The following is an 18,476-nucleotide window of genomic DNA, read 5'->3' on the forward strand; positions in this document are numbered from 1 at the left end:
GGTCAAAACTATGTGACACATATAATCTTTCAGCTGCATTACTCATTCTGTCATTAGGGAGATGTAAGTCTCTGTTGTAAAATCTCACTTCTTTGATACCTGGGATAAATGGATTCTTGCAATAAGCATTTCCTGAAGAAGAGCTGCATGTTTTAAAAAGTCACCAATATTAGTACTGTTTCTCTATTAAGGGATGATCTGGCCAAAATGTAGATTTTCCCATTGGCTCTGTTGGAGAAGACTTGAAAAATACAACAAGGTATTTCAAGTAGTTGGCTTTAGATATAGTTCAACCTTCAGATGGTCAATCTTGTTCATAATCCTTAAATCAAGAAACTTCACTCTCTCTCTACTTTTCTTTGCAATAAACCTTACATTTTCATCACATAAATTCAGCCATAGAGAACATTGTTTAAGTTGTTCATCTTCACCTGTTACGACTTATTGATTGATATAAATTTATGTTGGGGAGGGATAATTGTGATATTGATGTCTTCAGACAGACTACCAAGAAGTGTGGTTCCTTTTTTTTGTTTGCACTCATTTAGTACATATGCTCATCATTATTAATTTACTCATAAATTCACCCATATTCATTAACTTATTAATTTTTCAATAATGTAAATAGTTTTTCATTTAATTTATCACGCAATTAAACATGTTTATTATTTTATGCATTACTGCATTAGTCATTTCAGTCATTCAACTCTGCACCCATCCATTGCCTTTGTCATTCATTGTGGTACATTTTCACCTATTTGTTTATTAATTTACAAAGCATATTTTTCCATTTTCTCAGTCACATTTGTATTCTTTTATGCACTCATCCATGGAGTCAATGGTATATGAACAATCATTGCTTTGTTTATTGTAGATCCCTTAGGCTTTGTTCATGATATGTCAGTGGGGTTGCCACTCCCTCTTCCATACAAGAGAGGGACCAGGCCAGTGCGTTAGAGAATACACTGAGGCAGTGCTGGCTGTACTCACAGCTTCTGATACTCCTCTTACTCTGCTGCCAGCCTAACTTGCACAATGCACCACTGTCGTAAATTAAAAGATTTGCAGTGGCCCATTGCTCAAAGGTCTCAATTTAATCATAACTTAAAAATGAATTCAGCTTGAAAAAACTATATATTTAAATAATAATTAGTAGGCTAACTCGCACCTACTTCTTCAGCTAAAAACCTTGTATATCAAAAATAAATCACTTTGTAGCATTTTGTATGTCCTAAGCACTACCCTAAGCTAAGTGAATGCTACAAACTATGTCCCTTTTTTGCTCTACACATTGGGCCTCATTATGAATCCAGTGATCACTAGAACGCTAGGCTTGTGGATGGCGGTCGGACCACCGCAAATGCCGCGGTCCAACCTCTACATTACAACCCTGGCGGTCGGGCTGCCAGGGAACTTCCAGGATCAGAGATCACGGCGGTCTGGAGGTTGGTGGCGGTCCTAATCTGCCAGGCCAGCTCTGCCCTGGGTATTACGACCTCGTTCTCCACCAGACTTTTCATGGTGGTAGCACTGCCATTAAAAAGGCTGGCAGAGAACGGGCCTGGGCAGTGCAGGGGCCCCCCTGGCCAGCACTATCACAATGCTCACTGTATGCTCTGCAGGCTTCAGCATTGCCACCAGCTCGATTACGAGCCGGAAACAATGCTATAGCCTGATTCTCACTAGGCCAGCAAGCAGAAACTCAGGTTTCAGCCCACTGACCTAGAAGAAAACTCCAAATTACAAGGTTACCATGCCAACTACTTGACGGTTGTCTTTCAAAGTTAAAAATGGCAGTCCGTGCATTGCTGTAGAATTGAATGCTTTAACTAAACCCAAAGGTCCTGTCGTCTTTGACAGGCTTGGGCTACCATGGGGGTTAATGTGTTAGCAAAATGGTTGACTGAATTCCACCCTTCAATCTAATTGTCCAGTGGGCCTTGCACTTTGGATATCTTATGCGTTAAATCTATAGCCTGCAACCCTAAATATGAAATGAGGCCATATTACAAAACTATTGCATTGTGTTTACCTAGAATGAGATATATCAAGCCACTCAAGGCCACCTTGGTTTGGTAAATTTTATTCAAGGTTTTGCACCGCCCTCCTTCCCCTTGCATGGCAATACGGCAATGCAGAACCTCTGATAAATCTGTCCCCTAGTGTTTCTCATTCATTTACAAACTACTAACATGGAAATTGTGATAATGTCGTCCCTGAGTTGCGTTATAAAAATTCCTCTAATGTTTTATAAAATATCATTTGTGTTTCTCTAGGTGAAGAAAATGGGAACAACGCCTTTCTGACATAAAACAGCTTTGAAAAATGGAGCACAACACCACCGCTTTAAAATTAGTGGGTGGACGGAACTCAGCGTAATTCGCCAAGATACAATAAAACTTTATGAGGTTTCACAGGAGTTCTGCCAACGGGTAGAAATAGGCACATCGTGCTGCAATTTAGAGCCAGGAGCGCATTCTGTGCTGAAAAATCAGAGCATATGGCACCACGTGCTGCATCAGCGGGCACAGCTACTCAAGTTGATTTAGCTGTCACTCAAGTAGATTTTCTACTTGTGAACAGCCTTCTGACTAGGCCGGGGTGGAATTTTTGGAGTTTCACTCTACGCAATTCCAAATAGTTACATAAAACAATGTAAGATTCGGTGGAGAGCTCTGAACTGGCAGAATGTGGGCACTGATTTTTTGTGCCAGGAGCGTGTGCTGTGCTGTGAAATCAGCATGAATGGCACCATGTGGTGTGCCAGAGGGGGCTGCTGCTTTCTGCCACTCGAGTAGGTTTTCTACTTGAGTGGCAGCATTCTCAACATGAACGGTCGTGATATGGCATTATGGGAGCATGGCTCTATGTAGTGTGCAAAATCAGGCATACGACGCAGAGAGTCCAGGCAGCCACATGTTGTTACAGAGGTAAAAACTAGACCACCTAATGTTCTAATTTTCATGGTATCTTCGTCAAGCAGCTAAACCAATCTCACAGTATCAATAAATAAATGACGACACACATCCAAAAGAATAACTCAAGGCCAAATTACAAAAAGACCTCAGATTTTTATAACATTTTGAAGACCAAGATCATGAAAATTCGGTAAGTACTTTTTATGTTATGATTTTAAAAAATTGAGCAAAAATAGTCTTTTGGTGCGTAATTACGCACCATAGGAATCAATGGGAATGGGCAAAGGGAACCAAGTGCATATGAAAACAGGCAATGCATTTACCAATGTCTCCTTTTGTTCTTAGGTCATCAAGAATTCATGTAGGCGAGCCTGAGGAGTTTGGGTTGTTCCCGGTTTTTGGCTAGAAGAGCTGCTGAAAAGACCTTGGAGCTGGTGCAGGGCCATTGCGGGGGACCACTTGGAAAAACAATGCATAGGTGGACTTCAAGGTGAATCCGGTGGGTCCCCTTGGTGTGTAGAGGTTGCAAGGGGTGGGAGACCCTTAGAGCACAACTGGTTCTCCAGTGCAGGGCCAAGAGAGGCCTGGTGCAGAGCAGATAGATGAGCCAAAACTGTGCACAAGGGTGCCCTTGGAAACAGGAGGTAGGTCACTTTGAGGGTTGCTTGCAGGTCAGCAGGTACTCTCTGGTGAGTGGTTCTGGCTGTATCTAAAATCCCTCGACTGAGGCTTCCTCCTGTCCTTTTGGATTCTGGTGTGGACTTTTCTTCTTGATGTCCGATGTTGAGTGACCAGTACCGCAGGCTATTGCACGCTTTAGCCACTGGGGGGCTCAGTGCCACCAAACATAGCACACCTGAAGGCTATATCCTCCAAGTCTAAAGGGTCAAATTTGGTCTGGCTGTGTCATCCAGTTCCTTGGTCAGAAGCCGGTCAGGTAACTGGACTTCACAGGTCTTTGGCTCTTTGCTGCAAAAGAGTGATGTCTTCACTCTAGAGGGAGATCTTCGGTGATTTTCAGAAGAGGGGAGGTCATCTGAGGATTTTTAGATTCTGTCCAATGTCTGAGCAACCCCTCAGTGGTGATTGTCGAGCCCTGAGTGTTGCAGGCAGGGTTTGGCACCTCATTCTTTGTGAAGCAGGAATACAGTTCTTGAGCCTTGGGTCTTCTTTGTTGCTGGTCTTCTTGTGTCCATGGAATCTGATGTGCAGGTCTAGGGGTGCCCACTAAATACTACTTTTAGTGGGCATTTAGCCCACTTCCTAATAGTGACCAATGGGTAATCTACCATAGGGTGGGTACACCCACTATGTGATCACTTCCTGTGGGCAGAGGTCACTTTCCCATCTCTAATAGGCTATTTTGCTACAATGCAAAATGGAGGGAAATGAAATGGAGGGGTCACCACGCATGCAACACCTTAGGGGTGTTTCAAGCCGGAGGGGGTCCTCCTCCTATCCTTTGTGCAGTTTCCCACCATTGCTCCCACCAGAAGTGGGGGTTTGCAACAGGGGAGGTCATCTGCTGCTAGCAGCAGGGCTGGGGGTTGAGTTTCAAGGGTGGTAAGCCCTTTGAGCTCATAGGAAGGACTGTGCACATTCCTAGGGGAGGAAGTGTAACACCTCCGCCATGAACGGCTTTGTTTTCTCGACCCAGAGGTCAATGGCTCTCTCCCAGGGTTCCAGAATCTTGTCTGGTGGTGGCAGACTGGTTGTGACCGGCCAGCAACCATGCCAGGATACGTAGCCTTTGCAAGGGGCACTTCTAAGGTGACATTTCACAAAAAATCCAATACTGGTACCAGTTTAGTTTTATCATTCTGTATTGTTTGATACCAAACAACTCAGGGTGCAGAGGGGCATCCCATAGCTGTGAAACTAGTACTGACAAGTGTCCAGCACATGCATGTAAAATACCTGCTCTGTTCACCTACTATGTCCTGGTTTTTCCAAGGACACAGTAGGGGCATTTTGCACATGCATCCATGCCCACAAATGCAGTATAGTGCACCCTGCCTTAGGACTGAAAGGCCTGCCAGAGGAATGATGTACCTATATTGCATACAGTGTGTAGTATACAGGTCACACAGGCTGTGTGCCATCAGTTTTGCATTTTAGGATTGCACCAGGGCACTCAGCCTCCAATGACAGTGTTGGATGTACTTGGATGCATGGTCCCTACCTTTAGTACCCCTTACCCTGGGCACCAAACCACCATTTACTAGGAACTTATAGTGGCAGCTAAAGGTGTTGCCAGTTGTGACAAGACTTGTATTTATTTTAGGGAACAAACACTGTCCTTGGGGACTTGGTTAGCAGGTACCTAGTGCACTCCAGTCCAAGTTGCATTCAGAAACCAGGCAAAAAGTGGGGGGCACTGCAACAACGGGCCAGTTTCTCACAGGCATGACCATCCGTGTTAAGAAATCTCACTGTGGGGCATCCTATCGGCCAAAAATCACATTAGGGTATGCAAGAAAAAGCTCTCCTCTGCGGTGGTTGCCAGTGTTTTGCCAGAACTCCGTGCTCCAAGCAGAGTGCAAAGTGGGCACAACTCCGCAAACTCCACCTTTCACCCCTACTTCTGACCTCAAATGGTCGAGACTGTCCGTATTAAAAAAATCTTGCTGGATGTATTCCTAGTGACTGGAAATTGTGCTAGGGGATGCCAGATCTTGCTCACCAATTCACTGTTATGGAGCCACTTGCGGGAAGAAATTCGGACACACAGTGATTGTCAGAATTTGTCTGGAGCTCCGCGTTACAAGTGAACAGAGTATTTCACCCAACCCTATTTAAAATTTGCATTCTGGTGCAAATTAGCACCAGGCATTAGATGTAATCAGATGTGAGGCATATTAGTAAGAAGCAACAGTGCCCCATCACTGATCTGAACTGAGAAAGATCAATACACAAAAGCATTATGAATGCAAGAAGTAGTACTACAGGAATACACTATTAGGTACTTTTTCATGCCCTTCTGATTTTGCTCCAAATTATCCAATTGTCTATTACTATAAGTCCAAAGTGGGCATATTCTTTGGTATTACTTGTACATGAGTACCCCCTGAATAGATGTGTTTAATTCACAATATAGTTGTTTTGGAAGCAATTCATAAATGCGTGTAAGAATACCTAAGACAGTGGTGCAGGAGTACCACTTTACATAGTCAAAGATGCCTTCATGAGTAGGCCTTAGTATTTTTAATGCACTGTATTACAACATTTCCACTGGTCAGCCAGTGGAAATAGTGCAGTGGCAATGGCTTCGGATCCCTTACGGAGCCGAGGTCAATGCCGTCAAATGCAATCCCTTCAAAATGCACTCTGTCTGCAATAGCTGACAGTGTGCATTCCAAGGGCGCTGGCAGGAGGGCCCCTGCACTGACCACAACATGGTTGTGGGCACTGCAGTGGCCCCCTTGTGGCCCCCAGCACTGCCTTTCCACCAGCCTTTTAATGGCAGGGACTCGACCATCGAAAAGGCTGGGGGAAAAGGGAAATCATGATTAGCATACTAGTGCCAAACTGCTGATCACAACTTTGACTGCCTCCAACCCCTTGGGATCCCTGATACCAGTGGAGGCGGCAGTCTCCAGTCAGTCTGACCATCAGTATCATAATTTAACAATCGGACCACCAGGAGTGTGGTGGTCTGACTGTCACTACATGTTTTACGGACTCAAGATCGGCAAACTCATAATGAGACCCTTACTTTTGATTCCAAATTTGACTTGTGCATGCATTTAGGTCTGGACAAATTTGACATTAGAAGTCCTATCTAAAATAGGGTTCATGACCTGTTTACAGTCACCCCCAAAATAGTATATTCATCATTGTTCTCGTTTTCAAGGTCCTCAGTATATTTCTTAAGTGTTAACATTTCTGATTCCAGATAAACAATCCACGAAGGAGTGTCTTGTAAGTAGTCAACTCTTTGCTCCAGTACTGAGATTCTTGTGTCCAGAGATGACCAATTATCATCTAGGTGTTGTAAAGTAGTATTTGTCTGCTCCATGAAAGGTTTTAAATAACACATTTATTCAATTATTACTTCCATTGATCTAGAGGATGATTTAACCAAAGAAGTGGGATTTTTTTTTAAGGTAAATCAGCTTTATTAAAATCAAAATACATATGGGTCACATAATAACAATTCAAGATATCTGTCACAATGATAATTATATAATTTTGAAAGGAATTGTAAAAGCTGTTTTAACATTTTAAAGTATAAAATGGGGGAAAACAATAAAAATGGAACAAGACCAATTAAAATGAGAAAGATGCATTGGGTATTAAAAAGATTTAAAAAAGTGATATTCAATAAAGCATAGGGTTCAGCTAAATTTAAATTCACTCAAGAACAAAGAAAATAAAGAATTCATGGTGGCTTAAAATTCTCAGATAATGTACAATTAGTAGAATTGCAAGCAACAACATTAAGATAATCAGTCAAAGGTAACCAATACAAATCTCTATTTATGGAGGGTCAGCATAAAGAGGTAAAAGTAATATCTAGTCTATGGTAGTGGCAAACAGTATACCACCAAGCCTTATAGGACATTTTGATTGAATTTTTCCAATTAAGAGTAATTTGCCGAAAGGCTAAAGCTAACATGAGATCCAACAGCTTTAAATTATCATCATCTGAAACAATGTCAGCAGAGAGGCTACCTAGAAAAAACACTGAGGGAGATAATTGGGATCGCAAATGAAAAATAGAGGTAAGCTGACGCCAAACTTTTCTCCAAAAAGAGACAGTGGGGGGACATTAAAAAAAGATATGCATAAGGTCTCCCTTTGGGCTATTACAGGACCAACAGTTCAAAGTAGAGGATACAGAAAATGTTGCTATAGTAGAAGGGGTAAAATAAAGTCTGTGGTAAAGAAAGAAAAGTGACTGTGTGGTAGAAGCTGATCTTGATATTTTATAAGATCGATGCCATACCTTATTTCAGAAGGAAACAGTCCAGGTACATCCCAAATCCATTTCCCATTGAGACTAAATTTTAGATTTAGGACGTGTCAAAACAGGAGAATAAAAATGTTTATAACTATTTGATGCCTTAGGATATGAGGTAAGAAAGGAGGACAAAGAAAAGGGTAATTCCGAAGAAGAAGGAGGGGAAGGCAAGGAAAAAAAGTACATCAAGAATAATATTAATAAGAAGAAGATATTTAGGCATAAATGAACTGGGACAATGAAATAGAAGTCGGAATTGTGAAAAAGAAAGTGGAGTATCATTGGAAAATAAATCTTTGACCCACGCTATATTTCTTTGTCTCCAGGATTTAAAAAATAAAGGTTTTTTATTAATAGTGATGAGACGATTAAGCCAAATAGGGGAATTCAGAAAAGAGGAATAAATGACAGATGGCGGTAAATAGTGAGAACGCAGAAGAGCACAAGTATGTTTAAGAATTGGGGAGTCGATAAGCAAAATATTATAAGAAAAGGATACCACCTCATGAGGAGAAAAAGGTAAAAGAAAAGAACATTCAATATCCAACCATAAGGGAATAAACATAGAGCCTGACAGGGAGATCCATCTAGAAGCTTGACGCAAACAAAAGGATTTGTGATATAGTCTGAAATCAGGAAAATGGGCTCCCCTCCTGTTAAGAATGATGAAGGTGACTAAGGGAAATTCTAGATTTCTTATTGTTCCAGAGGAATTTAGACAATCTGGAGTCAGTTGTTTAACAAAGTAACAGGTAGAGGAATTGGAATCATGGCTAGGATATATAAAATGTTAGGAGAAATCATCATTTTGATAGAGTCAAGACGACCCCACCAAGATAAGAAAAAGAAGGGATTCCATGACAAAATGGATCTATCAACCTTCTCTAAAGCATCTGAGATATTTACTTCAATGGACTTTTTAATAGATGAGGTGAACCAAATACCTAAATATTAAATCTTGGAAGAATTCCAGTGAAAGCCAGTAATATCAAACAATGACCTAAAACAAAATTTTGTTAGAGGAAGGATTTCAGTTTTATCCGAATTTATCTTATAACCTGAAATCAAAGAAAAGTCTTCAATCTCCCGAAATAGAAATGGAATCGAGAGTTCAGGGTTTGAGATGTATAAAAGTATATCATCTGCATATGCCGTTAATTTTAAGTGTTTCTCACCATATTGAAAACCCTCAATTTTATTGTTATTTCTAATATAGGATACAAAGGGCTCTAGAGCAAGAATAAATAGGAGTGGAGAGAGCGGACACCCTTAATGTACACCTCGACGAACTACAAAGTATCTGGACAATCTCCAATTCACCAATATCGATGCCATTGGGGAATGATAAAGCAAAGAGATAAATGAAACAAAATGAGGCCCTAAACAATGCCAGGCTAAAGCTTTTAATAGAAAAGACCAGTCTAACCGATGAAACGCTTTCTCAGCATTTATGGATATTGCTGCTAAAGAGTATGAAAAAGCGGGAGCTTTGCTGAGTACATTGAAGAATGTTCTAGAGTTGTCAGAAGGAAGTCTACCTTTGACAAAACCCTTTTGTTCCTTACTTATCAGTGCAGGTATAAGGGTATCAAGACGTAAGGCTAATAATTTAGCAAAGATTTTATAATCTGTATTGAGAAGAGAGATTGGTCTATAATTTTTACAGAAATTATGAGCCTTACCTTCCTTTGGAATTAAACAAATCAAAGCTACTTGAAATGTTCCCCTGTACAACCAGAACCCGTGAAGAATTGAAAAAGCTGTAAAAGTTTGGGAAGTAAAATGTCAGAAAAATGTAGAAAAAATTCCACTGTAAATCCATCCGGACCAGGAGTTTTACCTTTTTTTAGAGATTAAAGGGCTTTAAAAATTTCTAACGAAGAGATATCTACTTCAAGTGAAGAAACATCAACAAGCGTCTTATTAGGGTTTGGAATGTTCTTTAAATAATCATCAATCTGTAAGGAGGCCGGGACTGACTAAGGAGTATAAAGTGTCTGGTAATAATTAACAAATTCCACTAAGATATCTTCATCTTTAAAAAGGGACTCACCAGTATCTGTAACTATAGACCTCACAGTATGGCGTTGCTTTCATACTTTTAAATAATTAGGCAGAAGTTTCCTCGATCTATTTCGACCTCCATAATAGCGGGCACTACTACGCAGAAGAAAAGAGGAGGCATTATCCATTGAGATTTTGTTAAATTGCTATTTTGCTTGAGTAAATTCTTGTAGATTAAAATTAGAAGGGGAAGAATAATATTGATGCTCTAACCATTTAATTTTGAGAAGCAGAGATTGATGATGTGCATTAAAAGTTTTCTTTTTATTAGAGACAAAATTTATGATATGACCACGAGCCGCAGCCTCAAACGAATCCCATAACAATTGTGGGGAAACATGAGAATCATCATTAAATCAGAAAAATTCCTCCGCAAAGGCAACAAAGGAAGTGGAAAATTTAGAATCAAGCAGCAAAGAATTATGAAATCACCACCAATTGGACTTGAGATGCACCCGGAGCAAATCAAAATCTGTGATGACTGGCGCATGATCAGATATTACCATAGGTTCAATGGAGGAATTAATAAGATTTTGGGATAGTGATTTTGAAACAAAAATATGGTCAAGTCTAGATAAGGAGCCATGTGGTGGAGAATAAAACGAAAAATCCCTACTATCAGGATTACAGGTTCTCCATGAATCAATTAAATTACATTGTGAGCGAAATGCCTTAAATTGTTTATGCATTTTATGGGGCGAAAATTTAATTACAGATTGCCTATCTATAAAAGGATCAATAATTTGATTGCAATCACCTCCAAGAAGAAAAAATTCATCATTATAATGCAAACATTGTTAGTAACATTAGGCCAGAAAAGATAATCTGAGTGATTAGGATCATAAATATTACCAATAGTCATTATAATCCCATTAATTTTTAGCTTCACCATGAGCCACCTACCATCAGAATCCGAGTCTTGTGAAATAAACTTAACTGATAATTTGTTATGGCAGAGCACAATTACACCATTTTTCTTTGAAGATGAAGGAGAAGTAAAAACATTGCCCACCGAATCTCTTTTAGGTTTCAGAGCTTCAGAATCCGTCAAATCGGTCTCTTGTAAAAGAACCAAGTCTGGATTATATTTAGCTAAATGGGATAAAATTGTCTGCCTTTTAATTGGGTTAATAAATCCTTTGACATTCCAAGAAATAACTCTGAATTTTTACGTCACATATCCGTATGTATATACACGAAAGGTCTTGTACCATAAATAACTGAAAATACATATAGGGGAAAGGTAAACAAGAAAAACAAAGAGAGAAGAGTAAAGGTGAAACAGCAAGAAAAAAGATGGAAAATATTCAAGAAAAAAAGAAGAGACAGTACCTGTCAAATAAAGACGACAAAAAACATACCTGAGATAAATGAACAATGGGAGAGGGGTGATGACAGCACAGACTGAAGACGGCACAGCAAGGGAACGGAACGCATCAACAAACAAAAAGTTACAAGTAAAAATAATGATTAAAGAACACCAGGAATCTGTGAAAAGAAAACAGTACATTAACAAAGAGGACCTATAGTCACATCAATATAATATAATGTATAAACTCCATATGAAGGACCATCAACTGTATTGTAATAGTAATGAACAAGGGTATAATAGATTAAGAAACATATATAGTCAACGTGTAGAAGGACCAGCTGTTTCCATAGGGTTTGTAGAGTGTAGTCTTAGAAACTCACGAAGAGCTACAGGGGAGGTATATGAAGTGGTCTTATTTTGATATGTCACTTTGAACAAACACAGATGGAATAATCCAAAACGAGCTCCCATGTCACGAAGCTGTGGATGAAGATCCAAAAATTCTTTCCTCCTGTTTGCTGTAGCTTTGGACACATCCTGTGAGATGAAGATTTTACTTCCCTGCCAAGAGACTTGTGTTTTGGTTTTCACAGCAATAAGAACTCTCAATAGATCAGTAAATTCAAGAAAGAAAATAATCACACCTCTTGATTTAGATGTGGAGGAATGCGGAGGACGATGACCAATGCGGTGTGCCCTTTGGATGTTCAATACTGTAGAAGATGGTAGGCCCACTAACTGGGTCACTCCCTTCAAGACCCACCGGTAATTCATAAAGGCAAAGATTATTGCATCTGTTTCTGTTTTCCAAATCCTATGCAAGTGTCTTCAAAGTTGCCACTTCCTTCTCCAAACTAGTAATGTTATGTGTTTTGTCCTGCACGTCACTGAGTCCTTGTTCCCAAACAGAGACTCTCACTTCCATTTGAGACCACTTAGTATCAAGATTTTGTAACCGAGAATTAGTTTCTTTGAAAAAAAGGACGCAATGCATGTATTTCGCCCAGCACAAGTTCAAGAGAGATCGGTGAGGGAGATTTTACTGGTGAAGGTGAGTCCTGTTTGACCCTGTTATGAGTAGTTGTAGATATATTCTGAGAAACTTTAGGCGAAGAAGTAGATGAGGAAGACATCTTTGACGTGGAAGAAGAAGACACTGCAGCAGAAGTATCCAATTGTAAAAACTGGGAAAGTTTGTCAGTTGAGGAGAACCGATGCGACAGAGATTTTATTTTCTTTAGTTTTCCCACATAAAAATAAAAGCCTTCAATAAGGAAACGAGTGACACAGGAACTCCAAATATATGTTGATGAGACAGAAAAAATAATTTAAATGGCATGCGCAAAAAAACTACAAGTAAAACCATCAAATATTCAAAGAAAAAAACAGATAAATATCTTGTATTGGTGAGCAAAACTTATTCAAAATGGCCGCTCTCATGAGGAAAAATGTAAAAGCATAATTTAAAAGTCAAGAAATAAGCTAGGCGACAGTAAAAACATTAAAAATGCTCACCAAAACATCACACAACTATTGGGAGCAAAGTGTCATTAGGAAAAAGGAAAAAATAGCTCTGGCAGTAAAAATGTGTCCGACGATGCTTGGAGCTCTGAGATCAGGCGGCCATCTTGGCTGTCGGCTCGAACACGCTCCAAGGGGGATAGTTTTTAAACTGTTTGTTAGATCGCAGTGGTAATTTGCTGGATGCAGAGGATTTTGAATTAGTTGCAAGAACACTGTCTGATTTCTGGGTGGTAGAGTCCTCCATATCGTGTCAAGCAAAGTCAAGCTGTGAGATAGGGAATTTAGTTTGCAAGCAGTGAGTTTAAGCTTTTTTGTTCTCTCCATATATCAAAGGACCTTGTGAAATGAGGGAAGCCAAGGATCATTAACGTCTGGTTAAAATTTTTTATTCCTCAGTGAGTATAAAAAGTTACAAAAAATGAATCTCACATTCATAGTGGTAACATGCAAATAAATAGCACTCCAAGAACCACAAAATGCGTGTGGTGATTGGTATTCTGATAGACAGTATAGAATACAAATCTGTGTTACTATTGGAAAAAGTCTATAAGGAGACGCCTTCAATATGTAGAAAATGTTAATTTCTGTGAAGCCAAATGAATTGTAAAAAAAAATCAATCAAGTACATGAGGCATCGAAGTAGAAGTAGTAACTAGGGCTGCAGTATGGAAATGCAAACCGGGGATTAATTGTGTCAGGCCATTACAATCATGCACGCTGAAAGGAGGTTTCCTAAGGCGGCACCCCCGAATCGCCACTCAGAATTCTGGGGGTGGGCCTCAACGGCCAATTGAAGAAATCTCACAAGGCCAGCGTTTAACAATTTACAGAACGAAGGGGTCAGAGAAAATAACTCTGGGTGACTCAGCGGCCCCTCTGACAAAGGAGGATATTGATTACTTGATGAACTGTCTGTTCTGCATGTGCCATTCCTGAAGAAATGTCCTGGCCCAGTGCTGACCTCAGTCCGGCACCACAATCATAATAGGGTACCGAGACCATGCCCTGTCTCTGAGGATCTCTAACCTGTACTTTAGGCCTTACTGAACAGTACAAGATCGTACCTTGTGTCAATTAACTCTACTCAGAGACTGCTCAAAAACAAGATATCAGACTCCATGCAGTGAAGTGCAGAGCACAAGCTGATTTGTTGACTAAATACCCTAAAGTTTGAAAGAGGCACAAAGTGATATTTGCAATGGCATCCTAAGAGACCAGGATTTTAGCCATCATGCAAAATATGAACTCTCTATTCTGCTTGACTCCACGCCATTGTTATTCCTAAATCTATTATCAAACCTAACTGAAATAACAGCCTTAACTGTGCACTTACACTCACGATGTGTTTACTATGAAAAGAGACTAAGCTCACATTTCTTCCTGTTCTAATCAGACTTCATTCTTTCCTCTCTCAGGTTCACAGTGTCATCTGTTAGAAACCCCTAGAAGGACTATATTTCACTGTTTAGTTCGCTACAAAGCAATAGAAAAGATGACCATTATGGATCATTTCATTGTTCCAAAATGTCTCTTTCCAGAAATGTATTCAACAATGATCATATCAATGTATTGGAGAACCTCTACAGAAGAAGGCTACGTTGGACACCTCACTTAAGAAAATCACAGCAAGTGTCCCAGCTTGAAGATGTATTACATGAAGCCCTTCTTTAATATTCACTAATACTCCTGCAATACATGTAAGCATGCAATCTCTGTACCAAATACTGTCGCTAATTTTTTTACTGTCTTGTGACATCTATAAAGAGAAAATGTTGAAGCTGTACAAGTGTAAAACATTTTTAGAGTTGAGTTGTTATATCACAATGCCCCTTAGAGCAAGCTGACAATTTGAAGAGCAGATCATGGAGCAGAATTGCAACTGCAGTTTAAACAATGAAAAGGCGAATTGTCTTTTCAGGTTTTCTGAACTGTTTTGCAGAAATGAATGGTCATTAGCGGAAAAGAGACATTTATCTTAGTACAACAAAAGCTGAGATCACTCTGCATTGGACAATACATAGTTTTGAAAGGTACTTACATTTAACTGTTTTGGAACAAACTGCTACCCGTAAACAAGTGAATGTTATTTGGCACTAGTGTATTCAACATTTTTGTAATCATGCTTGTTTTTATGAAGGACCAAGAGCCAGAGTGCCAATTTACATATTTACAAGGATGTGTAATGCCACTTTTTGTGGTGTTACGCCTCCTTGTAAATATAGGCCTCTCTGGCGCAGTTTTCTGCGTCTGAGGTGCACGCAATGGGTTTTGCTGTGGGTGTGCCGCAGCAACACCCATCACATTTTGACACTGCCTCAGATTTACAAGATTTTATAAACCTGAGGCAGCACCAAAATCTAACGCCACACCAGGGGTGGCATTAGCAAGGCACAACGAGGAGGAATACTTTTATTCTGCAGTACACATTGAAAGAGTAAAATATCTGAAATTATTGTTTATGCGCAAGAAGGTGTCCCTTCCTGCACATAAACAATCATTTCAAAATGACGCTTTGGCACTTCTGTGTATGCTGCATTGTACAGCACACGCAGAAGTGCCAAATCACCATTAGTGATTATTTATCTGCAGGAAGGGACACCTTCCCGCACATAAACAATCCCACCCCTCAACGCTGACATCCTTGCACATTGGTGCAAGGAAGCCTGCATTGGTGCTGGCAGCCAGATTTAGCACCAGCGTGGGGAACAACACAGGGACATGCCGTATCCAATTAAATACAGCGCATCCCTGCATTGTGAAAAAGACGGAGCACAGCACTGCCAATTTGGGGGCAGCTTCACACTCTGACGCAGCTCTCAACCTCACAAACTGGATCTCCAACTGCGCTGACAACCTTGCTCCCCTCAAATGCACGCATCGACAGACCAACACCAAAAAACCTCTCTGGTTCTCTGACACCCTCAAAGAATCAAAGAAAACTTGTCGTGCCCTTGAGAAGGCCTGGCGCAAGGACCACACCGCTGACAACATGACCGCCCTCAAGAACGCTACACGCGAACACCACCACCTGATCCGCACTGCCAAAAGGAACTTTTTCACCGACAGACTAGACAAAAACAGCCACAACAGCAGAGAACTCTTCAGCATCGTCAAAGAGTTCTCCAACCCCAGCGCCAGCGCCAACGCCGTCACGCCCTCACAGGATTTGTGCGAATCCCTCGCCACTTTCTTCCATCGCAAGATCAGCGACCTCCACGACAGCTTCGGACACCAGACCCAACCATACACCACTGAACCCGCTTCCCCGGACATCACCCTCAACAACTGGACCCACATCAACACGGAAGAAACCAAATCCATCATGAACTCTATCCACTCCGGCGCCCCTTCGGACCCCTGCCCGCACTTCATCTTTAACAAAGCCGACGACATCATCGCCCCGCACCTCCAGACCGTCATCAACTCTTCTTTTTCTTCTGCTACCTTCCCCGAATGCTGGAAGCACGCTGAAGTCAACGCCCTACTAAAGAAACCTACGGCTGACCCAAGCGACCTGAAAAACTTTCGCCCCATCTCTCTTCTACCTTTCCCAGCCAAGGTAATAGAAAAGACCGTCAACAAACAGCTGACCACCTTCCTGGAAGACAACAACCTGCTCGACCCTTCACAAACCGGATTCCGAACCAACCACAGCACGGAAACCGCCCTCATCTCAGTCACAGACGACATCAGAACCCTGATGGACAACGGTGAAACAGTCGCCCTCATTCTCCTCGACCTCTCGGCTGCCTTTGACACCGTCTGTCACCGCACCCTAATCACCCGCCTACGCTCCACCGGGATCCAAGGCCAGGCCCTGGACTGGATCGCCTCCTTCCTCGCTAACCGCTCCCAAAGAGTTTACCTCCCTCCGTTTCGCTCAGAACCCACCAAGATCATCTGCGGCGTACCTCAAGGCTCATCGCTCAGCCCGACACTCTTCAATGTCTACATGAGCCCCCTCGCCAACATCGTACGCAAGCACGACATCATCATCACCTCCTACGCCGACGACACCCAACTTGTACTCTCCCTCACCAAGGACCCCGCCAGCGCCAAGACCAACCTACAAGAGGGTATGAAGGACGTCGCAGATTGGATGAGGCTCAGCCGCCTAAAGCTGAACTCTGAAAAAACGGAAGTCCTCATCCTCGGCAACACCCCGTCCGCCTGGGACGACTCCTGGTGGCCCACGGCCCTCGGCACCGCACCGACCCCCGCAGACCACGCCCGCAACCTCGGCTTCATCTTGGACCCTCTTCTCACCATGACCAAGCAAGTCAACGCCGTGTCCTCCGCCTGCTTCCTCACTCTCCGCATGCTCCGCAAGATCTTCCGCTGGATCCCCGCCGACACCAGAAAAACCGTGACCCACGCCCTTGTCACGAGTCGCCTGGACTACGGCAATACCCTCTACGCCGGGACCACCGCCAAACTCCAAAACCGCCTGCAACGCATCCAAAACGCCTCGGCCCGCCTCATCCTCGACGTACCCCGCAACAGCCACATCTCCGCACACCTGAGACACCTGCATTGGCTCCCAGTCAGCAAAAGGATCACCTTCCGTCTTCTCACCCACGCACACAAAGCCCTCCACAACAAGGGACCGGAATACCTCAACAGACGCCTCAGCTTCTACGTCCCCACCCGCCCCCTCCGCTCCGCTGGCCTCGCACTTGCTGCCGTCCCTCGCACCCGCCGCTCCACGGCGGGTGGGAGATCTTTCTCCTTCCTGGCGGCCAAGACCTGGAACTCCCTCCCCACCAGCCTCAGGACCACCCAGGACCACTCCGCTTTCCGGAGACTCCTAAAGACTTGGCTGTTCTAGCAGCGATAACCCCCCCTTTCCCCCCTAGCGCTTTGAGACCCGCACGGGTGAGTAGCGCGCTTTATAAATGTTAATGATTTGATTTGATTTGATTTGTCATTTTCCTATAAATATGGGTCAGAGTATTTCAGATTTATGGGAGAATGGTAAATGTGTGTCTATGTATTACAAGGGATAAAATACTCTGTTATACATTAAAAAGATGTTGCAAGTCAAATGGCATTGATGAAGGCCCGGGATCATACAGATAGATTCCCTAGGGTTAGTGGTTGTGTACGACAATGCAGAATACGTTGAAATCTGCCTACTTCTGAATATTGCTCTTGAAAATAAAAATCAGCAAGGGGTTCAAACAGTCTTAATGGTTAATAAACATGAAAAACAGGAATAATTAATGAAGAAGTCCCTACTAGAGCATGTGTGTGTGCTTTGATGGTCACAATGAATGATCATGTGGAATACCATTTGTTGGACCTAACCCTTTTGGCAGGTTCATCCCCTGACATTTTGCCTCCTTCCTCCTATTTTTTCTGACCTCTTGCTGTTGGCTCTAGGACTCTAAGCACTTTATCACTGCTGATCAGTGCTAAAGTGCAGGTGCTCTTGTCACAACCTGAACGCTTCTTACTGCTGTAATCTGTCAGTCTCTGGGCACCTTTACTAACACCAAAGAATGATGGACGGAGTGTTGAAACTTTTCAAACACTCACCCCCAGTCACAGATCTGGGTTTAATCCATCGTTCTTTTTCTCACCATGCCATCCTAGTGTGGACCCAGCCATATGCAAATCGGTCTTGACACTGTTCCTCATGGGAACAGTCCAGCCCGAACTGCTAGACCAGGTCCTCCCTGGACTGGAAACAAGC

Source organism: Pleurodeles waltl, chromosome 10 (genome assembly GCF_031143425.1).
Source record: "Pleurodeles waltl isolate 20211129_DDA chromosome 10, aPleWal1.hap1.20221129, whole genome shotgun sequence".
In the NCBI taxonomy this organism is placed as follows: domain Eukaryota; kingdom Metazoa; phylum Chordata; class Amphibia; order Caudata; family Salamandridae; genus Pleurodeles; species Pleurodeles waltl.